Consider the following 25,394-nt stretch of genomic DNA (forward strand, 5'->3'; position numbering starts at 1 on the left):
GAGGGGAATTTAAAAATGTGCAGTCGGACGGTAAAAGTTCGCAGAGAGCGCTCGACTCACCGGCAGACATCCAGGTCTCCGTGACGCAGAGGAAATCCAACTCATTTGTTATAAAGAAATCCTTTAAAATGAAAGTCTTGTTGGCTAGCGATCTAGCGTTCACGAGGGCTACCCTGACAACATCAGGCTCCGGTGCTTTTTCCGCCGGTGGAGCACGAGGAAGAGGCTGCAGGTTGTGGAGGTTCACCCCACGCCGAACCAGGCGACAGGGGAGATGACGATTCAGTGGCCCTTCATCCAAACATATCACTGGGACGAGGCTAGATTTAATCGGGTCCCGGGAGCGCCATGACACAAAACGGCGATCTGACGATGGAGTCATCTCAATTTGATCCGCATGAGAGAACAACACGCCGGCCTTAAGCTTCACCAGCCTTCCACTGCGTTTTCCACGGCGTCCACGCCGCCTACGCGCAGGTGGAGCCGGCGTGAGGCACAGGTAAGCTGGTACATCAGAGAGTAATGGAGGGCAAATTTTCTGTCCAGACTGATGGAACTCGGCACAGTTTTTAACAAATGATCGCAGATTTAGAAGTGTTTGTCGATCATAGACATACAGTGCGTCAACATTTATAATAACAATAGATAAAAACAACATAAAAACAATCAAAGCTCGGAGGAACAGACAGCCGGCCATACACACTGGCGCCATCTTTTTTTCCCCGAGACTTTTAACCGAGACTCTCCTGGCTAAGACATAATCTGATTGCAATGCTAATATTTCCTCCATCCGCATGCAAACCTCGCTGAGCTGGTGAGACGAGTACTCAACCAGCGATGCCATGCAAATGCTTTGATGTTTGTTTGCCCATCCTAACTTTGATTTCGGCTTGATAAGATCCCAAAAAGGGTGAAAATCCTCAAGAAAATGTCAAGTTTTAGATCTGTAAATGGCACACAAGCCACAGCAAACAAAAGGTTATGGCTGATCTCCAGCCATAGTCCTAACAAGCATATCACAACAGTCAGGGAAGAGGAATTAAAATCCACATGCCATGCACATCTAAAAGCAAGCAAGCGTTCATCAGATTGCTGCTGTGGACTTTGGCTCTTTGTCCCATAAGGATTGCGTGAATCAATGTCGTAACCTTTTGTTGAAGCTGGAGTTGAGCTGAGGGCTTGATTTGGGACAAATGGGCAGAAACATGTGGAAAACAATGATATTTCTTAAATTCAGCTGACAAGTCATTCAATCAAATATGGCACATGGGAAAGTGCATCTTGAACAGGGATTCCTGACCAAAGATTTAATTTTAGACATGGTGTGTGGATGAAAAGAAGGTAACTAGTTAGTGACTTTGGCGGGACTCGAACCCACAACCTTTGAATAGCTCCACAGCTGAATCTAGAAATCCAATGTGCTATCCATTGCGCCACAGAGCCAACCAGGGTGTTTTTTTTCAGGCTCTCCGAGATTCATGGATGATCAAGTTCATTAGGCAGATGCTTTTTTTGTTGCTACTAATCAAATTCCACCAAATGCAAACAACTATGGCAGGTGCTGATCCCACAAGCTGTCAACAGCGTCGACAGAATGCCCTAATTTCACCATGGAATTTGCCACAGAACCCTGTCTGACTTGCAAAGTTATTCAACTCTGGCTGTAAGAAAGGCAAGAAAGGGATAGCTTTCGCACCAACAGATGATTATTGCAGTAGACACTGCTTGGATAGGCACTGTAGCATGGAGACCTCATCATGTACACTATAACCTCATCATATACACTATAACCTATTAAATAAGGTATCTCCTCATCACCCATAGATTGAACGTTTTGTGGTGTAAGGTCCTACAAATTCGAGACATCATGTAACCACACGAATGACGATTTGGCAGCAGCATTATTCTGTTGTCTTTCTGTGAATGCGCCTCATACACTTGATTTGATGCTTGCAAAGGTCCCCAACAGCTGAATAATCGCAACCACAGGTCAAATTATATGTCAAAAGAAGGCAGCCAAACCAATGCAAATGCAAGAAATTATCTGCTCTAGTCATCGTCCTAAAAGACACATGTTTAAAGGTGTGGTGAAAAGCATTGCAGTCGCAATGTAGCTCATGACCGGATCATAATGTTGACAGCAGTTGCGCTAGGGATATACAAGATAGGACTCTAACCTTGGCTAATCAGAAAGCTTGTGCATTGTGTGACCTTAACCCATGAGCTGTTAACGGTCGGACATAAAGCAAAGATTTCATTTTCTCCACAGAAACCAGTCTGATCTGCATAGCAACAGAAGTGCACAGCAAGAGGCATTGCTGGGATTTAAACGCTCCTGTTCAGCTCTCCTGGGATCTCCTGTTTACTAGACGTCTCTGCACATAATTTTGTTGTTGAGGCAAAGCACTGAGCTGGGTGCCAAAATGAAGGCTACAAGTTCTGAGCTGAACTTCATTTTCACAGATACTGAAAAATTCTTTTGAGATGTTCCACCGCATGTTTGAATGCAGAAGTCAAGGAATCAGCTTCTGGATGACGATGGGGTATGAAAAGTTGTCTTGTTTATGATTTATAGGTTTATTTCATCTTTCTAACTGTATTTTGCAGCATTGCCCTTAGATGGTTGCAGAGGCTGCTCTATAAACTGCTTTGCTGTTTTGCTAAGGTAAAACGTGAACGTGGTTCCTGTCTGAAGCCTAAAAATACTTGCGTGTATTGGAAAGATTCAAGGCTTGCTTTGGGGAGGAGGTCAAGTCATGAAATGAGACGTGGCAAAAGTCTATTCAACCATGGGCCTACGCTAAGTCCTCACAAGTGGTCTAGTCGTGGCCGAGTGGTTAAGGCCATGGACTAGAAATCCATTGGGGTCTCCCTGCGCAGGTTTGAATCCTGCTGATTGCGTCTGTTATATTGCACAAGAAAGACATGTTGCAACTCATTGTGTTGTGGCTGTGATTTGTAACAAATTTCCTCATGCCCTTAATAGTTGGTGCTTTGTTGAAGACATAATAGTGACATCCTGCCCCCTTTCATCCTCAGTAGTTGCTGCTTTGGTGGAGAAATCCTGTCACCACTTCCCAACGCTGATCTGTCTTCCAATGACAAGCTGCGACCTGTAATCCGTGCAAGAGGTGTCTTCCCTAGATCCTTGTCAGGATGGCCGAGCGGTCTAAGGCGCTGCGTTCAGGTTGCGGTCTCCCCTGGAGACGTGGGTTCAAATCCCACTTCTGACAAGAGCCTCATCTCTTTGTTGCATTTAGGAAATCGTGTATGGATCTGCATCAATATCCTTGACCTCTCACAGCATAGCTTTGCTTGCTAGTGAAGAAGTTGGCACTTTTCTTCATCAAGCGCTTGCTTCTTCGATTTTTTGGACGATGGGGTATGAAAAGTTGTCATTGATCATGATTCATAGGTTCATTTCATCTTTCTGTCTATATTTTGCCCTGTAGCCATCCTTGACTGTAGTGTAGCAGTGGTTGAGTGTCCTTTCGCCCCTGGTGGGACAGGTGATATGCTGATGAAAGTTTGGCGCGAAACTTTATCCTGGCCCTGAGGTCATCGAGTTTGTTCTCCAGTGACTGGACATCGTGACAGCAGCCGACCTCACTGGCGCCATCTTGTACTTGTGGGACTTCCATCCCTTGGTGACCTTCCTGAGCATAAGACAATCTCCTAAGAGTAAGTCTCCACCCGGAAATCCTTGGCAAGTAGTCTGCAATTTCCAGCCTTTGAGAATTTCTTAATCCAAGCTAACCCTCTTAATTGCTTTGAACAACTTGTGCCAAACACTCTTTTTTTCCTAATCACCAAGGTAACACCTGAACAGGGACTTGAACCCTGGACCCTCAGATTAAAAGTCTGATGCTCTACCGACTGAGCTATCCAGGCTCTGGAAGGTGTTCCATCCCTCACAAAAAGCAGTTTTACCCATCCTTTCCCAATGCTCGTCCATTGTTTGACACATTTGAAGAAACCAAGCACTTGTGAACCCTTTCAAGTGGTGAGGTTGGTCATGAGAATTTTAAACTTTCACACTGACTGATAACCTGTCCAGTATTTACGCTGAGATCAATCGAACCATTAATATTTCTGTTTAACTGCCATGTTTTCAACATTTTCTTCCCTAAAAAGATGGATCTCCTGTTTACTAGACAGGCACTTTAACCAACTAAGCCACAGCGCCACAGCCAAACCTTAGACTCTCACGTATACTCTCGCGTATCTGAGATGCTCTGGCACAGGAACTTGACTATCAAGCTAAGATTGTCTCCACTGGCATGCAGCATGATAGGACCATGAATGAAGTCCCACAGTGCTATACCATGCTTCACAGAGCACGCCAAAACTGCCAGTCATGGTGTTTTTTTTTTTTTGTTTTTTTTTACCCGGCCTGTCAGTATCACAGATAACACATAGCAGAGAGTATGTGTAGCTGTTCTATCATCATTCACAGCCATTTTTTTTTTTTTTTTTTAATATTTATTTATTTATTTATTTATTTATTTAGTTTGTTTCCCATATTATAACAGACAAGACCGGGGACCAAAAAAAGAGAAGAGAGAGTAAAAAAAAAAAAAAAAAAAAAAGGGGGGGGGGGGGGGAAGAGAGAAAAAAAAAAAAAAAAAAAAGGGGGGGGTGAGAGGGGGGAGAGAATATAGTCAAAATTCGCTTCCGCACCTGCCGAAGAAAAAGAGAAAAAACAACAGCAGAAAAACCGCAGCCACAACCAACACCTGCACGACTCGCGGCAAACCACAAGTCCCAAAATCTGTTGAGCCGCGCACATAATAAAATATTTTGAAATAAACATTTTGTTTTGAAGCAACAGCAAAGACAGTGTGTGTGTGAGCACCTGTTTGTACACCAGTGTGAACGTTTGCGTGCACACCTGTGTGTGTGAGCGCGCTTGTTTTCATAGGGCTCCTCCATGTAAATGTTTAATAGTGTGTGTGGGGGACCACAGTCCCATCCCGCGAGGCATGGAGCAGATACGGCGGAGACACGGGTCCCAGACATCCAGAGGCCCCCCAGAGCACAGGAGTCTCAGGAGAACCACCGCAGGGACAGCCCCCCCCACCCCGAAAGGGGCAGCGGAGAGCCCAGAGGGGGGTCATCTAGCAGCCCCAGTGCAGACGCCCCAGGGTGCCGTGGTGACAGGACCGCAGGCTCCGCCGGTGGTCATCCACTCCGAGGCAGTCCGGTTCCTGGGTTCAGAGATCCCAGGGCCCCCCCCATACACAAGCCGGTGCCTCGCCAAGCCAGGAGAGCCAGATCCCGCCCAGCGACCGCCGCGAGTGAGCCAGCGCTCACCCGAGCGCCCCGCCCCGGAGCGAGAAACCAACAACCCACCAGCGGCCGGGGGCACCCCACAGCTGTGTGTGGTGGCAGAGCAGGGGGGGCCTGGGATGTTGAGAGAGGTGGAGTCTAGGACCTGACCTGACACCTAAACGTAGACAGCCAGACACACATACACAAACATATATTCCCACCCTCATACATACAAACAAATATTCACACACTCACACATGTAGACACACAGAAATAGACAATATACACACTCACACTCCCCATATACCCACTTCCCTCCGCCGTGGGGACAGAAAGACCCCCCCGGTCCCCGCAGCAGCGGAAAGGACCACCAGCCCAGACCCCGACCGAACGGCCAGCTCCTCCTCTCAGCCCCCGGCCCTGAACCGCGGATAGAGAACGGGGGTGTAGAAAAAAAGGAAGACCCCCGCTTCGCTCCTCCCGCTCTAATGTAGTGTTGGTGTGTGTTGTTCTAAAGTGCTTTAAAACAAGGGAGGGGCAAGACACTAACCACCCTCCGGCAGCTCGTGTCAGCTCTGCCCCTCACAAGAACCCTAAATGTCTACGTGCCACTTAAAATTGGGAAGTGGGCACTGATTAAACAGCCCGCCCTCTGGACGCCATTCAGTGTGCCCACCCCCAAGGCCCTATATGTATGTGTAACATGACAGTAAGTAATGAGAGTGTCTAAAATGTGATATAAAATTGAGATGCAGGTGGTCACAAGGAGACAGGAAAGGAAAACCTCCCCTGCATCCCAGCAACACCCCCGCACCCCAAAGCCCTACCTGTGTGGTGTTATGATGGAGCGGGAAGAGGGAAGCATCGAGGATGGGGAGAAAATAATCAGAGGAGGCAAGTACCCCCCCTTGGGACCAGCTCCCCTACTGACCCCCATAGGCACCCCCGTTGCCCAAAAAAAAAAAAAAAAAAAAAAAAAAAAACCCCGCCCAGGGACGGGGGCCCAGGCCCATCCAAACCAGGGCCCATGGCAGCGGCCCCACCGGCCACCGCAGAGCCCGGGGCAGCCCACCAGGCCCCACAACAGAGGGGAAGAAGAAGGAAACAAAAAAAATTAATTAATAAATAAATAATAAAAAAAAAAACTAAATAAATAAAAAAAATAAATAAAAAAAAATTACTCCCACCCCCACATTCAGTCGACTCCCAGACTACATAGAACAATAGACATCCAAGTTAGGCCCGTCCTCCTCCTGTAATGGACCCCCCCTGCAAAGAGGACACTTGCAGATGGTAAAAACACACCCACCAGCTGAAGAGGCCCCCCAGCTCCACCGATGCGTCGAAGGTCCCCGCCCAGGGCCGGGCACCAGGGCAAGCACCAACCCACACCACGGCAGCACACCAGCCAGGACCCAGGCCCCCCAGGCCCAGCCGGAACCCCAGCCCAGAGGAAGAGCGCCCCCAGGACCCCAAACCCCCCCCCGGACCTATCTCGGAGCAGTATGGCCGCCAGGCCGGCAACCTACGTCCGCCGACACGGCCCTCCCCAGCAGCGCCGCGTGCAGACGGTAGGGGGGGGGGAAGAAAAAAATTAATAAAAATAAAATTATCGTAAATAAATAAATAAATTTAAAAAAAAAACACCGCCCAGGAGCCACCCGTGCCCCCTCCAGGCCAGGACCGCAGCCCCAGCGCCGGACTCCCCAAGAAACCCACCCCGCGAGAACGCCTAGACGCCCCAGGCCAGCATGCCCCCCGCCGCACCAGCAACCAGGACCAAACCGGACAGAACTGCGGCCCCCAGCCACACTAGGTAATGGAGCCGATCAAAGGAGCCCAGAGAGATTGACCTAATGTGGCAGCAGACGCCGTGTCAAGACTAATATAGTCTAACAAACGATCTCTATATTGGTTGATATTAAGATTATTTCTATTTTTCCAGTTCATGAGGACAGTCTTCTTAGCAATGCATAAGGCGGTGAAAGCCATGTGGATTGTGTTGACCTCTGTAGTGACACCCTCTAGGTCACCCAACAAGCAAACTGAAGGAGAGGCTAGAATGGAACATTTAAGACACTTTGATAAGTCTTCACAAATCTCATACCAGAATTTCTGAACAGGTGGACAGAACCATAGAGCATGTATGTAATTGTCAGGTGTGTTGTTTTGGCAGTGTGAGCAGTTGTTAGAAGCTGTAAGACCCATCCGGAACATCCGATGACCTGTGTAGTGCACTCTATGCAGAATTTTGTATTGTATTAATTGTAAACTGGGATTTCTAATCAGTTCAAAAGGTTTTAAACATATCTGAGACCAGAAATTGTGGTCCCAGCTGACTGATAAATCTGCCTCCCATTTTGCAATAGGAATTGATACTGATTCATCTATTTTGGATAGTGTCCTGTATATTTTAGATAATAATTTGGGGGTCCTGAGGTCAAGGAATTCTGCCACTCTTGGTGGTATTTGTAATTTGATATAATCAGAATTAAATTTCTTTCTTATTATAGATTTAACTTGTTGATATTCTAAAAATCTATTCTTGTTAATCCCATATTGATTGACCAATATATCAAAAGGAATAAAATCTGACCCTTCGAATATATGTTCCAAGTATTTAATACCTTTACCACCCCAGTCCCTGAAGTTTATCATATTATTGTTTTGTACTATGTCAGGGTTGTTCCATATGGGAGTGCGTTTGCATGGGATTAGTGAAGACTCAGTCATTTTAAGAAACTCCCACCATGCTGTCAGAGAGGAGCCGATACTGATGCTTTTGAAGCAAACATGTCGTTTGATGTTTGAGCTAATGAATGGTAGATCTGAAATCTCTATATTATTGCATAGTGCCTGTTCTACATCTAGCCAAGACTCATCTAAAAGGGTGTGTTTTAACCACCCTGATATGTGTTGAAGCCTGTTGGCTAAGAAATAGTGGTGAAAGTTCGGCAGATCTAGTCCTCCTTTGTCCTTGGTCTTTTGTAGTGTTTTTAAGCTAATACGCGGGGGTTTACCTTTCCAAAGGAATTTAGAGATGGAGGAGTCTAGAGATCTAAACCAGTCAGTTGACGGTTTGCTTGGGATCATTGCAAATAGGTAATTAATTCTTGGCAAAACCATCATTTTTATTGAAGCTACCCTTCCCATGAGTGATATGGGTAGAGACTTCCATCTGGTTAGATCATCTTCTTTCGTCTTTGAAAGTGGGATGTGGTTTAATTTTGTTAAATCTGCGAGCCTAGGTGAGACATTAATACCTAAATACTTAATATTTCCAGATTGTAGTGGAGTGGAGGAGGAGGACTGAAAGGAGCAGTTAATCGGAAGAACAGTAGATTTTAACCAGTTTATTGAATAATCTGAGATTCTTGAGAAAGAGTTTATTAATGTAATTACCTCAGAGAGAGTGGTTTGTGAATGCTGGAGAAAAAGTAACACATCATCTGCGTAAAGACTAACTTTATGTTCTATATTCTTGCATTTAATGCCTTTAATCGCTATAGTCTGTCTAATAGCTGCTGCTAATGGTTCAATAAAAATTGCAAAAAGTGAAGGGGAGAGAGGGCATCCCTGCCTGGTGCCCCTCTTAAGATGGAAGCTGGAGGATGTTTGGTCATTTGTCCTGACACATGCTGTTGGAGAATTATATAATATTTTAAACCAGTTTATGAAGGAGTTTCCAAAACCAAATTTGTGTAAGGTTGCAAATAAAAAATTCCAATTAACCCTATCAAAAGCCTTTTCTGCATCTAGAGACAATATTGTAATTTGAAGGTTTTTATTACATGAATAGTCTATCAGGTTAAGTAATCTGCGCGTATTTGTTGAGGAGTGCCTTCCTTTTATGAAACCAGTTTGGTCTGGATGGATTATGAGAGGGGTTACCTTCTCTATTCTTTTTGAGAGCGCTTTGCAGATTATTTTAATGTCAACATTAATAAGTGATATTGGACGGTAGCTGTTAGGCAGTACCGGATCTTTACCTGGTTTTAGTAAGAGACTAATGTTAGCAGAATTCATATTTGGCGGGAGTCTACCATTTTCTTTAGATTCCTGCAACATTCTGTTGAATGTTGGTGCCAGAATTGTCCAGAATTCTTTATGGAATTTCGCTGGGAAGCCGTCTGGACCTGGAGCCTTTTTATTGGGCATACTGTTCAAGGCTTCCTGGAGTTCATCTGATGTCAGTGGAGAATCCAATGCCATCGCTTGGTTGTCCGATAATTTCGGAAGAGTTATATGATCAAGAAACTGGTCAACTTCTTCTTTAGACGGGTTCATCTGTGGTGAATAAAGAGATTCATAAAAGTCCCTGAAAGTATTGTTTATTCTTTCAGGGTCATATACTGTGTCCCCAGTTGAGTTTTTAACAGCATATATAGTTGTTTTTTCTTTATTTATTTTTAACTGGTTAGCTAGGAATTTACCAGATTTGTTACCATATTCAAAGTTTTGCCAGCGGAGTCTTTGTGCTAAGAACTGAGTATTTTTATCAATAATTTCATTTAATTCTAGTTTTGCTTTACATATTTTCTTCAATATTTCCTTCCCTTGAGAGGATACATAAGCTTCTTCTAGAGATTTGATTGTTTCTTCTAATTCCTGAATATATTTATTCTCTCTTTTCTTTTTATGTGATGAGAACCAGTCATGGTGTTTCAATTCAGGTTGTTCCAAGTTCATTGCAGGCAAGGATCATGCCTGTTGCAGTAGATTTCAGGCTTGCAAAAATAAACAAACTTCAAACACACTGTATGTTATATATCTGCAACTGGCATACAGTTTACAGCAAAATATATTGTTACAATGTAGAAAGGATAATCTCCTTCTAATAGCTGATTTTATAAAATATTTTCTAGTAAAAAGGTGGTTAAAGCCACCATCTATGAGGCACTTGTGGCGGATCAAGTCTTACCTGGGCGTAAAGTTTCTGAGGGAGTGGGTACTCCACCTCTCCCAAGGGCCAGTGACACAAGAACAGTAGCAGAGCATGGGGAGGAATTGGGGGCTATTTGACCTGAACGCCCGACCGATTCAGTGGACCCAGTCGGAAGCCTGTGCCATTGCCAAGAAAGTTTGGTTCTCCTGCAGCAGTTTCCCCCAGTCCCGTTGGAGCTGATGTCTCCAGTGCGCTGGCATCACCACTTGCTCCACTCCAGTCCTCACCGGTAAGCCAGCCTGTTTTTGATGTCAGCCGACATGTGGGTCTAGTGCCTATATTTAGAGAGGAGGAGGTTGATTCTTATTTCGCAGTGTTTGAAAGAATTGCAACCACGTTAAGATGGCCAAGAGGTTTGTGGACACCGTTACTGCAGTGTAAATTAACAGGGAAAGGGATGGTTTTATCCACCCACTGCTTTTGGTTGGGAAGTGTCCTGATAGTCTTTTTCTCCACGGTATCATCCGCTAGTTTCCCAATGAATCCCACAACCGTTTGCATAAACACACTGACGTCATCAGAGCTGTTTCTGAACATGTCCCAGTCTGCGTCATCAAGTGCATCCTGTAACGCGGCCACTGTCCGTCCAGCGCGCGACCTCCCTCTGAACCCACACTTTCTGTTTCAGCCTTTGTTTGTATTTTGGCCAGCGGCATGGTCAGATTTACCAAACGGTGGACGAGATTGTGCCCTGTAGCCATCCTTGACTGTAGTGTAGCAGTGTTTGAGTCTCCTTTCGCCCCTGGAGGGACAGGTGATATGCTGAAAAAAGTTTGGCGCGAAACTTTATCCTGGCCCTGAGGTCATCGAGTTTGTTCTCCAGTGACTGGACATCGTGACAGCAGCCGACCTCACTGGCGCCATCTTGTACTTGTGGGACTTCCATCCCTTGGTGACCTTCCTGAGCATAAGACAATCTCCTAAGAGTAAGTCTCCACCAGGAAAATCCTTGGCAAGTAGTCTGCAATTTCCTGCCCTTGAGAATTTCTTAATCCAAGCTAACCTTCTTAATTGCTTTGAACAACTTGTGCCAAACACTCTTTTTTTCCTAATCACCAAGGTAGAAGTTATGTGGACACTGTTAAGAAGACATATAAGAAGTTTGTGGACACTGTTACTGCAGTGTAAATTAACAGGGAAAGGGATGGTTTTATCCACCCACTGCTTCTGGTTGGGAAGTGTCCTGATAGTCTTTTTCTCCACGGTATCATCCGCTAGTTTCCCAATGAATCCCACAACCGTTTGCATAAACACACTGACGTCATCAGAGCTGTTTCTGAACATGTCCCAGTCTGCGTCATCGTGGACTGGACATCGTGACAGCAGCCGACCTCACTGGCGCCATCTTGTACTTGTGGGACTTCCATCCCTTGGTGACCTTCCTGAGCATAAGACAATCCCCTAAGAGTAAGTCTCCACCAGGAAATCCTTGGCAAGTAGTCTGCAATTTCCAATTTTCAGCCTTTGAGAATTTCTTAATCCAAGCTAACCCTCTTAATTGCTTTGAACAACTTGTGCCAAACACTCTTTTTTCCCTAATCACCAAGGTAACGCCTGAAAAGGGACTTTGAACCCTGGACCCTCAGATTAAAAGTCTGATGCTCTACCGACTGAGCTATCCAGGCTCTGGAAGGTGTGCCATCCCTCACAAAAAGTAGTTTTACCCATCCTTTCCCAATGCTCGTCCATTGTTTGACACATTTGAAGCAACCAAGCACTTGTGAACCCTTTCAAGTGGTGAGGTTGGTCATGAGAATTTTAAACTTTCACACTGACTGATAACCTGTCCAGTATTTACGCTGAGATCAATCGAACCATTAAGATTTCTGTTTAACTGCCATGTTTTCAAAATTTTCTTCCCTAAAAAGAGGATTCTGACCTTCACATGCAGTGAAAGTTGTTACCAGGATCACTCTTCTGAACAGCCCTGCTTCTAAAGTTTTATCTTGGATGAATGAATGTCTTATATGCCCATGGTATGTGAATTCCTTCAAAAAGATCAGCATTATCGACAAATGTTGGCCTTCTGGACAAGGAGACCACGTGACTCAAGTTTCTGAGGGAGTGGGTACTCCACCTCTCCCAAGGGCCAGTGACACAAGAACAGTAGCAGAGCATGGGGGGGAATTGGGGGCTATTTGACCTGAACGCCCGACCGATTCAGTGGACCCAGTCGGAAGCCTGTGCCGTTGCCAAGAAAGTTTGGTTCTCCTGCAGCAGTTTCCCCCAGTCCCGTTGGAGCTGATGTCTCCAGTGCGCTGGCATCACCACTTGCTCCACTCCAGTCCTCACCGGTAAGCCAGCCTGTTTTTGATGTCAGCCGACATGTGGGTCTAGTGCCTATATTTAGAGAGAAGGAGGTTGATTCTTATTTCGCAGTGTTTGAAAAAATTGCAACCACGTTAAGATGGCCAAGAAGTTTGTGGACACTGTTACTGCAGTGTAAATTAACAGGAAAAGGACAAGAAGCATGCTCTGCTCTTTCTTTGGAACAGAGCCTTGATTATGATGTGGTTAAAGCTGCAGTCAAACCAAATAGCCAAACATTTGTTGAGTTTGCTCGTGAGAAATGCTTGCTCTTTGAAAAATGGTGTTCTGCAAGTAATGTAAGACGTTTTGAGCAGCTTAAAGAATTGATTCTACTAGAAGAGTTTAAGTCTTGTCTTCCAGAGCAGCTAGTTGTGTATTTAAATGAACAGAAGATTGATGTCTTTTCTAAGACTGTGTTTAATATGCCCATGTCTCATAGTAATTCTTCCTTGCGTCAATTGAAGTCACGAAACAGAACTGCTCAAGCTCGCTCTCCAGTTAGCCCTTCGCCTGAATCCCGCAACTGTTATTATTGCCACGAAAAAGGTCACTTAATTGCCTCCTGTCCGGTGTTAAAGCGTAAGGTGGCTCGTCAGCAGCCTGCTAGCAAAAAGGTAAATGCTGCAGGGCTGCTGGCTAAGTTTACTGGGGAATCGGTGTTTGAGTCTTTTATATTTTCTGGTTATGTATCTTTAGTTGCTGGTCAAACAAGAAACCCCATTAAAATATTGAGGGATACCGGTTCTGCTCAATCGTTTATTTTGGAAAATGCATTACCCTCTTCAGAAGCTTCTTATTTAGGGAGTGATGTGTTAATTCAAGGCATAGGTATGACTGTAATTCGGGCACCTTTGCATAACTTGTATCTAGAAACCAAAAGCTTTTCTGGTTTTGTTAAAGTTGCCGTTCGTACAGCATTGCCAGTTAGTGGTATTTCATTCATTCTGGGGAATGACATTGCTGGTTGTATCTGAGCCGATTACTGATTGTCCAGAGTTAGAAGTTTAGATTCCTTCAGTAATTCCTGCTTGTGTGTTAACGCGTGCTCAGCAAAAGAAATTGAGTGATGTAGTAGATTTGTCTGACTCTTTCTTATGCCAGGAGGAAACCATTGAGGAAAGCCTGCCTCAGCTTAACCCCAGTGTGAAATTTACTGATGTTCCAAAGGCTACTTCGAAACCAGATGCCAAACTTCGCATAACTCGTGCCAAGTTGGCGATAGCTCAGAAGGCCGACCCTTCGCTAACCCATTGTTTTGAGACTGCGGTGAGGAAAGGAGAGCTGGAGAAGCACCCAATTGCTTACTTCTTGGAAAATGGAGTTTTAATGCGAAAGTGGTCACCACCCTATTCTTTGAATGGTTCGAGTGATGTATATCAGGTTGTAGTCCCTCAAGAACTTCACAACGAAGTTCTCATGTTGGCTCACGACCATCCTTGTTCTGGTCATGTGGGCGTACGGAAAACCTACTTGAGGGCGTTAAAATATTTTGTATGGCCTGGTATGAAAAGACATGTAGCTCAATATTGTAGATCGTGTCACACATGTCAACTTGTGGGTAAGCCCAATCAAACCATTCCTCGTTTTGTGGTTTTGAATAAAAGTTAGGTGAACTTAGAAGTTCACATCTGTGTGTGGGGGGGAATGTTACAACCCGCAACATTTTGGTCGCGCTGTGTGTGTTTAGGCTTCTGTGCTTTGTAGCGTGTGTATATTGTGCCCAGGTCGAGCTCCGCTCCTGATTCCACTCCAAGTTTTCCGACTGCCACTACAGCGTGTCCAGGTTCGGCTCCGCTCCCATGCCACTCCAGGTTTTCGACTGCCACTACACCAGCGGCTGGCTGACCTTCCACACGTGCACTTCCGCCCTGCGTGACGTCAGCAACGAGTGGACCAGTTATAAACCGGAGAGAGATCCAGGATTGAGGAGGCGTGTAGGCGAGGCGTTGATTGTTTTGGAGAGAGAGTTGTTATTTTGGTGTTTTTGATATTGGCTTGTGTACCCTGGTTTTGACTTTATTGCAACCCTTTGACTTTGATTATTGCTTGTCCCTTTTGGTTTGTTTGCTTAGTTTTTGTTGTATATATTTTTTGTGAATACTTTCACTTTATGTTTGTGCACGCACCAGTAGTAGGGGTGTGGCTGCCATTTGTTTTGGGGAAAAGGGAATTTATCCACTGTTTTTGGTTTAGGGAGATAGGTAAGTTATCTGTATTTTTGTTTGTGCTTTGTTTAGGTAAACAAGCTTGTAAAATACAGATACCCGTTTTGTTTATTATTTTGGCCTGGGTCCACCCTGAAGCTGATCCTGGTGTTGTGTCAGTATTTTTGTTTGCTTTGTGTAAAGCAATACAAACCCTGTCTTTTTGCCAGCTAAAGTGCCTGTCTATTTCTTTCTGGTATATTACACCATTATATCCAACCTTGTTCACACAGTTTAAAATAGAACCCCGAACCTATCATTTGCTGTACGGCCCAACCCTAGACTGGGACGTAACAATATATATATATATATATATATATATATATACATACTAGCTTATTGACAGCCATTGTCCTCATTTAAATGTAACCAACATCAGCAAATGTTCCACGGCTACTCAGAAAATGATTCAATTCTTGCAAATCAAAATGCCACTGTTCATTCACTTCTGTGGGATGAATAGAGCTACCTTGCTTGAGCTCCATAGACAGGTATCTACCTGTGGAAAACACATGAAAACTGAGCCGAAATCCTGGCTGAAAGCAAGATACCCTGCCACAACCTGAGCCCACAAGCACTTAAGCCTTGAGCTCCTCGTGCAGTTGGACCCAGACCTTGTCTGGTGTACCAAGAGATGAAACTCACAACAGGCACTGCTGGGATTTGAACCCAGGATCTCCTGTTTACAAGACAGGTGCTTTCACCAGCTAAGCCACAGTGCCAATTGCCTGGGTGGCACCTTAGGCATGACCCAGCACTTTTAACCGAGACTCTCCTGGCTAAGACATAATCTGATCGCAATGCTAATATTTCCTCCATCCGCATGCAAACCTCGCTGAGCTGGTGAGACGAGTACTCAACCAGCGATGCCATGCAAATGCTTTCATGTTTGTTTGCCCATCCTAACTTTGATTTCGGCTTGATAAGATCCCAAAAAGGGTGAAAATCCTCAAGAAAATGTCAAGTTTTAGATCTGTAAATGGCACACAAGCCACAGCAAACAAAAGGTTATGGCTGATCTCCAGCCATAGTCCTAACAAGCATATCACAACAGTCAGGGAAGAGGAATTAAAATCCACATGCCATGCACATCTAAAAGCAAGCAAGCGTTCATCAGATTGCTGCTGTGGACTTTGGCGCTTTGTCCCATAAGGATTGTGTGAATCAATGTCGTAACCTTTTGTTGAAGCTGGAGTTGAGCTGAGGGCTTGATTTGGGACAAATGGGCAGAAACATGTGGAAAACAAAGATATTTCTTAAATTCAGCTGACAAGTCATTCAATCAAATATGGCACATAGGAAAGTGCATCTTGAACAGGGATTCCTGACCAAAGATTTAATTTTAGACATGGTGTGTGGATGAAAAGAAGTTAACTAGTTAGTGACTCTGGCGGGACTCGAACCCGCAACCTTTGAATAGCTCCACAGCTGAGTCTAGAAGTCCAATGCGCTATCCATTGCGCCACAGAGCCAACCAGGGTTTTTTTTTTTAGGCTCTCCAAGATTCATGGATGCTCAAGTTCATTAGGCAGATGCTTTTTTTGTTGCTACTAATCAAATTCCACCAAATGCAAACAACTATGGCAGGTGCTGATCCCACAAGCTGTCAACAGCGTCGACAGAATGCCCTAATTTCACCATGGAATTTGCCACAGAACCCTGTCTGACTTGCAAAGTTATTCAACTCTGGCTGTAAGAAAGGCAAGAAAGGGATAGCTTTCGCACCAACAGATGATTGTTGCAGTTGTATGGATCTGCATCAATATCCTTGACTTCTCACAGCATAGCTTTGCTTGCTAGTGAAGAAGTTGGCACTTATCTTCATCAAGCGCTTGCTTCTTCGATATTTTGGACTATGTAGACATGGTTGTGTTGTTGAGGCAAAGCCCGGAGCAGGGTGCCAAAATAAAGGCTACAGGTTCTGAGCTGAACTTCCTTTTCATGGATGCTGAAAAATTCTTTTGAGATGTCCCAGCACGTTTGATTGCTGAAGTCAAGAAATCAGCTTCTATTTGACGATTGGGTATGAAAAGTTGTCATTGATCATGACTTATAGGTTCATTTCATCTTTCTGTCTGTATTTTGCAGCATTGCCCATAGATGGTTGGAGAGGTTGCTCTCTAAACTGCTTTCCTGTTTTGCTAAGGTAAAACGTGAACGTGGTTTCAGTCTGAAGCCTAAAGATCCCGAACTTAAGCCAACCAGTACACTTGTGTGTATTGGAAAGATCCAATAAGGTTTTCCAGTACAGATTTGAATAAAAAAAGGCCTCACTTGGTGTTTAACAAAACATGCATGAAATCTGGTCATTTTGTTTGATTCTATGGTTCATTTTACATGCTGCACAGTAAGTGGCAAAGAAAAAGTCTTGTTTTGAGGAGGAGGTCAAGTCATGGCTGTGAATTGTCTTGAGTTCCCCAAATCTGAGCATCCCCATCTTGAAGCTTGGACAAATTGGAGATTTAGGTACAAGTTGTCACACTCACACTGCCATTTGATCACGAAAAACGCTCTTGATATTCATGGAGGGGGGAAATCAGACAGGTTAGCCAATAAGCTTCTGCTGGCAATGTAGGACCTCGTGGCGCAACGGTAGCGCGTCTGACTCCAGATCAGAAGGTTGCGTGTTCAAATCACGTCGAGGTCATGAGCTGCTCCCTCTGTGTGTGGCGGCGTGTGTTGCTGGCGTTTTTGAACAGGTTCGTGGTAGAAATTGAAATTTCATCCAATCTCTAGGATGACCATGCATGTTTGTGTCAACCTCTTGATAAAAGATGACAGCGCTCAGGTAACAACTCACTGACCTAATTACTAAAAAAAATTATACGTAAGAAATAAATATGAATAAAAAGAAATACAAAAGTCTTTCGGTTCGCAAACTTTAGTATGTCGAGTGTGTCCGGTAGTGAAGAAATTATGAAGTCTCAGACCAGGCGCTCAAAGCACTTCATCACTACTGAGGTGAGGGCTACTGACTGAGATAAAGAGATGTTGAATATTTCAGTGAACACAGATGCTAGCTGGTCTGCGCAGGCTCTGAGAATACGAGCTGAGATGCCGTCTGGTCCTGCTGCTTTCCTGGTGTTCACTCTCTTGAAGACTCTCCTCACGTTGTGCTCGGTGATGATGAGCGCGCTTCCGGTGCTGGCAGTGTCTTCCTGTCTGCAGCCTGTCGCGCCGCTAACATTAGCATCGCTAGCGTCTTCAGCTGCAGCCTCGAAGCGAGCATAGAATGTGTTCTGCTGGTCAGCCAGAGTCGCGTCCGCCATACCGGTTGTTGCTGTTTTATAGTCCGTTATTGTCCTTAGTCCCTGCCACAGGCTCCTAAAGTCACTCTGTTGAAGTTGTGACTTTAGTTTCCGTATGTAGCGCTGCTTCGCCTCTTTCACCGTTTTCGCACAATATGTGACACAGCTTTGTACGGGTCCATGTCCCCTGACGCAAGTCCTGCGTTGTAGGCAGCGTTGTGAGATCTCAGAGCGTCGCTGATGGTTTTATCCACCCACGGCTTCTGGTTGGGAAACGTCCTGATAGTCTTTTTCTCCACGGTATCATCCGCTAGTTTTCCAATGAATCCCACAACCGTTTGCATAAACACACTGACGTCATCAGAGCTGTTTCTGAACATGTCCCAGTCTGCGTCATCAAGTGCATCCTGTAACGCGGCCACTGATTGGTCCGTCCAGCGCGCGACCTCCCTCTGAAACACACTTCCTGTTTCAGCCTTTGTTTGTATTTTGGCCAGCGGCATGGTCAGATTTACCAAACGGTGGATGAGATTGTGCCCTGTAGCCATCCTTGACTGTAGTGTAGCAGTGGTTGAGTGTCCTTTCGCCCCTGGTGGGACAGGTGATATGCTGATGAAAGTTTGGCGTGACTGGACATCGTGACAGCAGCCGACCTCACTGGCGCCATCTTGTACTTGTGGGACTTCCATCCCTTGGTGACCTTCCTGAGCATAAGACAATCTCCTAAGAGTAAGTCTCCACCAGGAAATCCTTGGCAAGTAGTCTGCAATTTCCAATTTTCAGCCTTTGAGAATTTCTTAATCCAAGCTAACCCTCTTAATTGCTTTGAACAACTCGTGCAAACACACTTTTTTTCCTAATCACCAAGGTAACGCCTGAACAGGGACTTGAACCCTGGACCCTCAGATTAAAAGTCTGATGCTCTACCGACTGAGCTATCCAGGCTCTGGAAGGTGTGCCATCCCTCACAAAAAACAGTTTTACCCATTCTTTCCCAATGCTCGTCCATTGTTCAAGTTCAAGTTCAAGTAGGCTTTATTGTCACTTCAACCATATACAGTTAGTACACAGTGAAACGAAACAACGTTCGTGGTAGAAATTTAAATTTCATCCAATCTCTAGGATGACCATGCATGTTTGTGTCAACCTCTTGATAAAAGATGACAGCGCTCAGGTTACAACTCACTGACCTAATTACTAAAAAAAACGTATACGTAAGAAATAAATATGAATATAAAGAAATACAAAAGTCTTTCGGTTTGCAAACTTTGATATGTCGAGTGTGTCCGGTAGTGAAAAAATTATGAAGTCTCAGACCAGGCGCTCAAAGCACTTCATCACTACTGAGGTGAGGGCTACAGGGCGATAATCAGGGGACAGGAACAATGATGGACTCTTTGAAGCATGTGGGGATCACCGACTGAGATAAAGAGTTAAAATGTTGAATATTTCAGTGAACACAGACGCTAGCTGGTCTGCGCAGGCATGCTAGCGGCGCTAATGGCTGCAGACAGGAAGTCACTGCCAGCACCGGAAGCGCGTTCATCATCACCGAGCACGACGTGAGGAGAGCCTTCAAGAGAGTGAACACCAGGAAAGCAGCAGGACCAGATGGCATCTCAGGCCGCATTCTCAGAGCCTGCGCAGACCAGCTAGCACCTGTGTTCACTGAGATATTCAACATCTCTTTATCTCAGTCGGTGATCCCCACATGCTTCAAAGAGTCCATTATTGTTCCAGTCCCAAAGAAACCTCATCCTGCTTCCCTCAATGACTATCGCCCTGTAGCCCTCACCTCAGTAGTGATGAAGTGCTTTGAACGCCTGGTCAGAGACTTCATCATTTCTTCACTACCAGACACACTGGACCCACTACAGTTTGCATACCGTCCAAACCGTTCCACAGACGATGCAATCTCACATCTCCTCCACACATCTCTCACTCACCTGGACACTCGGAGGGGGAATTATGTGAAAATGCTCTTCATCGACTACAGCTCTGCATTTAATACCATAATTCCCTCCACACTCACCACCAAGCTGGAGCACCTGGGACTCAGCTCATCCATGTGTCAGTGGATCTCCAATTTTCTGACTGGCAGACCACAGGCAGTAAGGATGGGCGGCCATGTCTCAGCCTCCATCACTCTCAGTACTGGAGCCCCCCAGGGTTGTGTTCTGAGCCCCCTGCTGTACTCTCTGTACACCTCTGACTGCGTGGCCACTACCAACTCCACCACCGTCATCAAGTTTGCTGACGACACTGTCGTGGTGGGCCTGATCACCAACAACGATGAGACGGCCTACCTGGAGGAGGTTGGAAATCTGGAGAACTGGTGCCAGAGAAACAATCTCCTCCTGAACGTCAGCAAGACAAAGGAGCTGATAGTGGACTTCAGTACAAAACAGGAGAGGAACTACCAGACCCCCATCATCAACAAGAGCCCAGTGGAGAGAGTGGACAGCTTCAGATACCTCGGTGTTCACATCACGCAGGACCTGACATGGTCCTGTCACATCAACACCGTGGTAAAAAAGGCCCGGCAGCGTCTGTACCACCTCAGACGCTTGAGAGACTTTAGACTGCCCTCCAAGGTGCTCAGGAATTTCTACTCCTGCACCATAGAGAGCATCCTGACGGGAAACATCACGACCTGGTTCGGGAACAGCACCATGCAGGACAGACGAGCTCTACAGAGGGTGGTGCGATCACCTGAGCGCATCATCCGCATCGAGCTCACTGACCTGCACTTAATCTACACCAAGCGGTGCTGGACCAAGGCCAGGAAGGTCGTGAAGGACCTCAGCCATCCCAACAATGGACTGTTTACTCTGTTGCGGTCTGGGAAGCGATTCCGCTCCCTGAGGGCCAACACAGAGAGACTGAGGAGGAGCTTCTTCCCGCAGGCGATAAGGTCTCTCAACCACACCACTAGGCAAAACTAACACAATATTTTCACAGTTCTCAAAATCAATCAATCAATCTCTATACATCCATGGACACTATGGACAACTCCACGCACATCACATCTACACTACATGTTCACGTTTACATTCTGGACCATTACACAAAGTCACTTTAATAACCATTGCACAAAGTCACTTTTTCTATGCATACTTGCACAAAATTATAGTTCTATGTATACAATATATTTCTATTTTCAGGTTGTATTTTTTCTAGTTAAATTTTTATTTAAATTTTTTATCATATTTCTTATATTGATATTTATTACTTATAAGTTTTAATTCTCTTTTTAAGGTCACTGGCGGTCGTGTAAGCATTTCACTACATTTCGTACTGTGTATGACTGTGTATGTGACAAATAAAATCTGAATTTGAAGTAGTCTGCAATTTCCAATTTTCAGCCTTTGAGAATTTCTTAATCCAAGCTAACCCTCTTAATTGCTTTGAACAACTTGTGCCAAACACTCTTTTTTTCCTAATCACCAAGGTAACGCCTGAACAGGGACTTGAACCCTGGACCCTTAGATTAAAAGTCTGATGCTCTGATGACCCATCCTTTCCCAATGCTCGTCCATTGTTTGACACATTTGAAGAAACCAAGCACTTGTGAACCCTTTCAAGTGGTGAGGTTGGTCATGAGAATTTTAAACTTTCACACTGACTGATAACCTGTCCAGTATTTATGCTGAGATCAATCGAACCATTAAGATTTCTGTTTAACTGCCATGTTTTCAACATTTTCTTCCCTAAAAAAAAGGGATTCTGACCTTCACATGCAGTGAAAGTTGTTACCAGGATCACTCTTCTGAACAGCCCTGCTTCTAAAGTTTTATCTTGGATGAATGAATGTCTTATATGCCCATGGTATGTGAATTCCTTCAAAAAGATCAGCATTATCGACAAAGGTTGGCCTTCTGGACAAGGAGACCACGTGACTCAAGTTTCTGAGGGAGTGGGTACTCCACCTCTCCCAAGGGCCAGTGACACAAGAACAGTAGCAGAGCATGGGGAGGAATTGGGGGCTATTTGACCTGAACGCCCGACCGATTCAGTGGACCCAGTCGAAAGCCTGTGCCGTTGCCAAGAAAGTTTGGTTCTCCTGCAGCAGTTTCCCCCAGTCCCGTTGGAGCTGATGTCTCCAGTGCGCTGGCATCACCACTTGCTCCACTCCAGTCCTCACCGGTAAGCCAGCCTGTTTTTAATGTCAGCTGACATGTGGGTCTAGTGCCTATATTTAGAGAGAAGGAGGTTGATTCTTATTTCGCAGTGTTTGAAAAAATTGCAACCACGTTAAGATGGCCAAGAAGTTTGTGGACACTGTTACTGCAGTGTAAATTAACAGGAAAAGGACAAGAAGCATGCTCTGCTCTTTCTTTGGAACAGAGCCTTGATTATGATGTGGTTAAAGCTGCAGTCAAACCAAATAGCCAAACATTTGTTGAGTTTGCTCGTGAGAAATGCTTGCTCTTTGAAAAATGGTGTTCTGCAAGTAATGTAAGACGTTTTGAGCAGCTTAAAGAATTGATTCTACTAGAAGAGTTTAAGTCTTGTCTTCCAGAGCAGCTAGTTGTGTATTTAAATGAACAGAAGATTGATGTCTTTTCTAAGACTGTGTTTAATATGCCCATGTCTCATAGTAATTCTTCCTTGCGTCAATTGAAGTCACGAAACAGAACTGCTCAAGCTCGCTCTCCAGTTAGCCCTTCGCCTGAATCCCGTAACTGTTATTATTGCCACGAAAAAGGTCACTTAATTGCCTCCTGTCCGGTGTTAAAGCGTAAGGTGGCTCGTCAGCAGCCTGCTGGCAAAAAGGTAAATGCTGCAGGGCTGCTGGCTAAGTTTACTGGGGAATCGGTGTTTGAGTCTTTTATATTTTCTGGTTATGTATCTTTAGTTGCTGGTCAAACAAGAAACCCCATTAAAATATTGAGGGATACCGGTTCTGCTCAATCGTTTATTTTGGAAAATGCATTACCCTCTTCAGAAGCTTCTTATTTAGGGAGTGATGTGTTAATTCAAGGCATAGGTATGACTGTAATTCGGGCACCTTTGCATAACTTGTATCTAGAAACCAAAAGCTTTTCTGGTTTTGTTAAAGTTGCCGTTCGTACAGCATTGCCAGTTAGTGGTATTTCATTCATTCTGGGGAATGACATTGCTGGAAACCAAATTTTTCCGCTTCCAGAGGTTGTATCTGAGCCGATTACTGATTGTCCAGAGTTAGAAGTTTAGATTCCTTCAGTATTTCCTGCTTGTGTGTTAACGCGTGCTCAGCAAAAGAAATTGAGTGATGTAGTAGATTTGTCTGACTCTTTCTTATGCCAGGAGGAAACCATTGAGGAAAGCCTGCCTCAGCTTAACCCCAGTGTGAAATTTACTGATGTTCCAAAGGCTACTTCGAAACCAGATGCCAAACTTCGCATAACTCGTGCCAAGTTGGCGATAGCTCAGAAGGCCGACCCTTCGCTAACCCATTGCTTTGAGACTGCGGTGAAGAAAGGAGAGCTGGAGAAGCACCCAATTGCTTACTTCTTGGAAAATGGAGTTTTAATGCGAAAGTGGTCACCACCCTATTCTTTGAATGGTTCGAGTGATGTATATCAGGTTGTAGTCCCTCAAGAACTTCGCAACGAAGTTCTCATGTTGGCTCACGACCATCCTTGTTCTGGTCATGTGGGCGTACGGAAAACCTACTTGAGGGCGTTAAAATATTTTGTATGGCCTGGTATGAAAAGACATGTAGCTCAATATTGTAGATCGTCAACTTGTGGGTAAGCCCAATCAAACCATTCCTCGTTTTGTGGTTTTGAATAAAAGTTAGGTGAACTTAGAAGTTCACATTTGTGTGTGGGGGGAAATGTTACAACCCGCAACATTTTGGTCGCGCTGTGTGTGTTTAGGCTTCTGTGCTTTGTAGCGTGTGTATATTGTGCCCAGGTCGAGCTCCGCTCCTGATTCCACTCCAAGTTTTCCGACTGCCACTACAGCGTGTCCAGGTTCGGCTCCGCTCCCATTCCACTCCAGGTTTTCGACTGCCACTACACCAGCGGCTGGCTGACCTTCCACACGTGCACTTCCGCCCTGCGTGACGTCAGCAACGAGTGGACCAGTTATAAACCGGAGAGAGACCCGGGATTGAGGAGGCGTGTAGGCGAGGCGTTGATTGTTTTGGAGAGAGAGTTGTTATTTTGGTGTTTTTGATATTGGCTTGTGTACCCTGGTTTTGACTTTATTGCAACCCTTTGACTTTGATTATTGCTTGTCCCTTTTGGTTTGTTTGCTTGGTTTTTGTTGTATATATTTTTTGTGAATACTTTCACTTTATGTTTGTGCACGCACCAGTAGTAGGGGTGTGGCTGCCATTTGTTTTGGGGAAAAGGGAATTTATCCACTGTTTTTGGTTTAGGGAGATAGGTAAGTTATCTGTATTTTTGTTTGTGTTTTGTTTAGGTAAACAAGCTTGTAAAATACAGATACCTGTTTTGTTTATTATTTTGGCCTGGGTCCACCCTGAAGCTGATCCTGGTGATGTGTCAGTATTTTTGTTTGCTTTGTGTAAAGCAATACAAACCCTGTCTTTTTGCCAGCTAAAGTGCCTGTCTATTTCTTTCCGGTATATTACACCATTATATCCAACCTTGTTCACACAGTTTAAAATAGAACCCCGAACCTATCATTTGCTGTACGGCCCAACCCTAGACTGGGACGTAACAATATATATATATATATATATATATATATATATATATATATATATATACATATATATATATATACTAGCTTATTGACAGCCATTGTCCTCATTTAAATGTAACCAACATCAGGCAAATGTTCCACGGCTACTCAGAAAATGATTCAATTCTTGCAAATCAAAATGCCAGTGTTCATTCACTTCTGTGGGATGAATAGAGCTACCTTGCTTGAGCTCCATGGACAGGTATCTACCTGTGGAAAACACATGAAAACTGAGCAGAAATCTTGGCTGAAAGCAAGATACCCTGCCACAACCTGAGCCCACAAGCACTTAAGCCTTGAGCTCCTCGTGCAGTTGGACCCAGACCTTGTCTTGTGTACCAAGAGATGAAACTCACAACAGGCACTGCTGGGATTTGAACCCAGGATCTCCTGTTTACAAGGCAGGTGCTTTCACCAGCTAAGCCACAGTGCCAATTGCCTGGGTGGCACCTTAGGCATGACCCAGCACTTTTAACCGAGACTCTCCTGGCTAAGACATAATCTGATCGCAATGCTAATATTTCCTCCATCCGCATGCAAACCTCGCTGAGCTGGTGAGACGAGTACTCAACCAGCGATGCCATGCAAATGCTTTGATGTTTGTTTGCCCATCCTAACTTTGATTTCGGCTTGATAAGATCCCAAAAAGGGTGAAAATCCAATCCAGGGATAAGGAATTAAAATCCACATGCCATGCACATCTAAAAGCAAGCAAGC

The 25,394-nt window shown here is 44.8% G+C and overlaps 6 non-coding genes across 6 annotated transcripts; 2 read left to right on the plus strand and 4 right to left on the minus strand.

The window, feature by feature from the left end:
- Positions 1-3,150: 3,150 nt before the first annotated feature.
- Positions 3,151-3,233, plus strand: trnal-cag (transfer RNA leucine (anticodon CAG)). The gene has a single exon. It is a non-coding gene; the product is annotated as a tRNA-Leu (tRNA).
- Positions 3,234-3,818: 585 nt separating this feature from the next.
- trnak-uuu (transfer RNA lysine (anticodon UUU)) lies at positions 3,819-3,891 on the minus strand. The gene has a single exon. It is a non-coding gene; the product is annotated as a tRNA-Lys (tRNA).
- An 11,487-nt stretch (positions 3,892-15,378) lies between these two features.
- On the minus strand, positions 15,379-15,452 carry trnat-ugu (transfer RNA threonine (anticodon UGU)). The gene has a single exon. It is a non-coding gene; the product is annotated as a tRNA-Thr (tRNA).
- A 660-nt stretch (positions 15,453-16,112) lies between these two features.
- Positions 16,113-16,202, minus strand: trnar-ucu (transfer RNA arginine (anticodon UCU)). The gene is given in 2 exon segments: positions 16,113-16,148; positions 16,166-16,202. It is a non-coding gene; the product is annotated as a tRNA-Arg (tRNA).
- Positions 16,203-17,305: 1,103 nt separating this feature from the next.
- trnaw-cca (transfer RNA tryptophan (anticodon CCA)) lies at positions 17,306-17,377 on the plus strand. The gene has a single exon. It is a non-coding gene; the product is annotated as a tRNA-Trp (tRNA).
- Positions 17,378-18,850: 1,473 nt separating this feature from the next.
- trnak-uuu (transfer RNA lysine (anticodon UUU)) lies at positions 18,851-18,923 on the minus strand. The gene has a single exon. It is a non-coding gene; the product is annotated as a tRNA-Lys (tRNA).
- Between the last annotated feature and the right edge of the window lie 6,471 nt (positions 18,924-25,394).

This window comes from Clarias gariepinus, chromosome 5 (assembly GCF_024256425.1).
Source record: "Clarias gariepinus isolate MV-2021 ecotype Netherlands chromosome 5, CGAR_prim_01v2, whole genome shotgun sequence".
In the NCBI taxonomy this organism is placed as follows: domain Eukaryota; kingdom Metazoa; phylum Chordata; class Actinopteri; order Siluriformes; family Clariidae; genus Clarias; species Clarias gariepinus.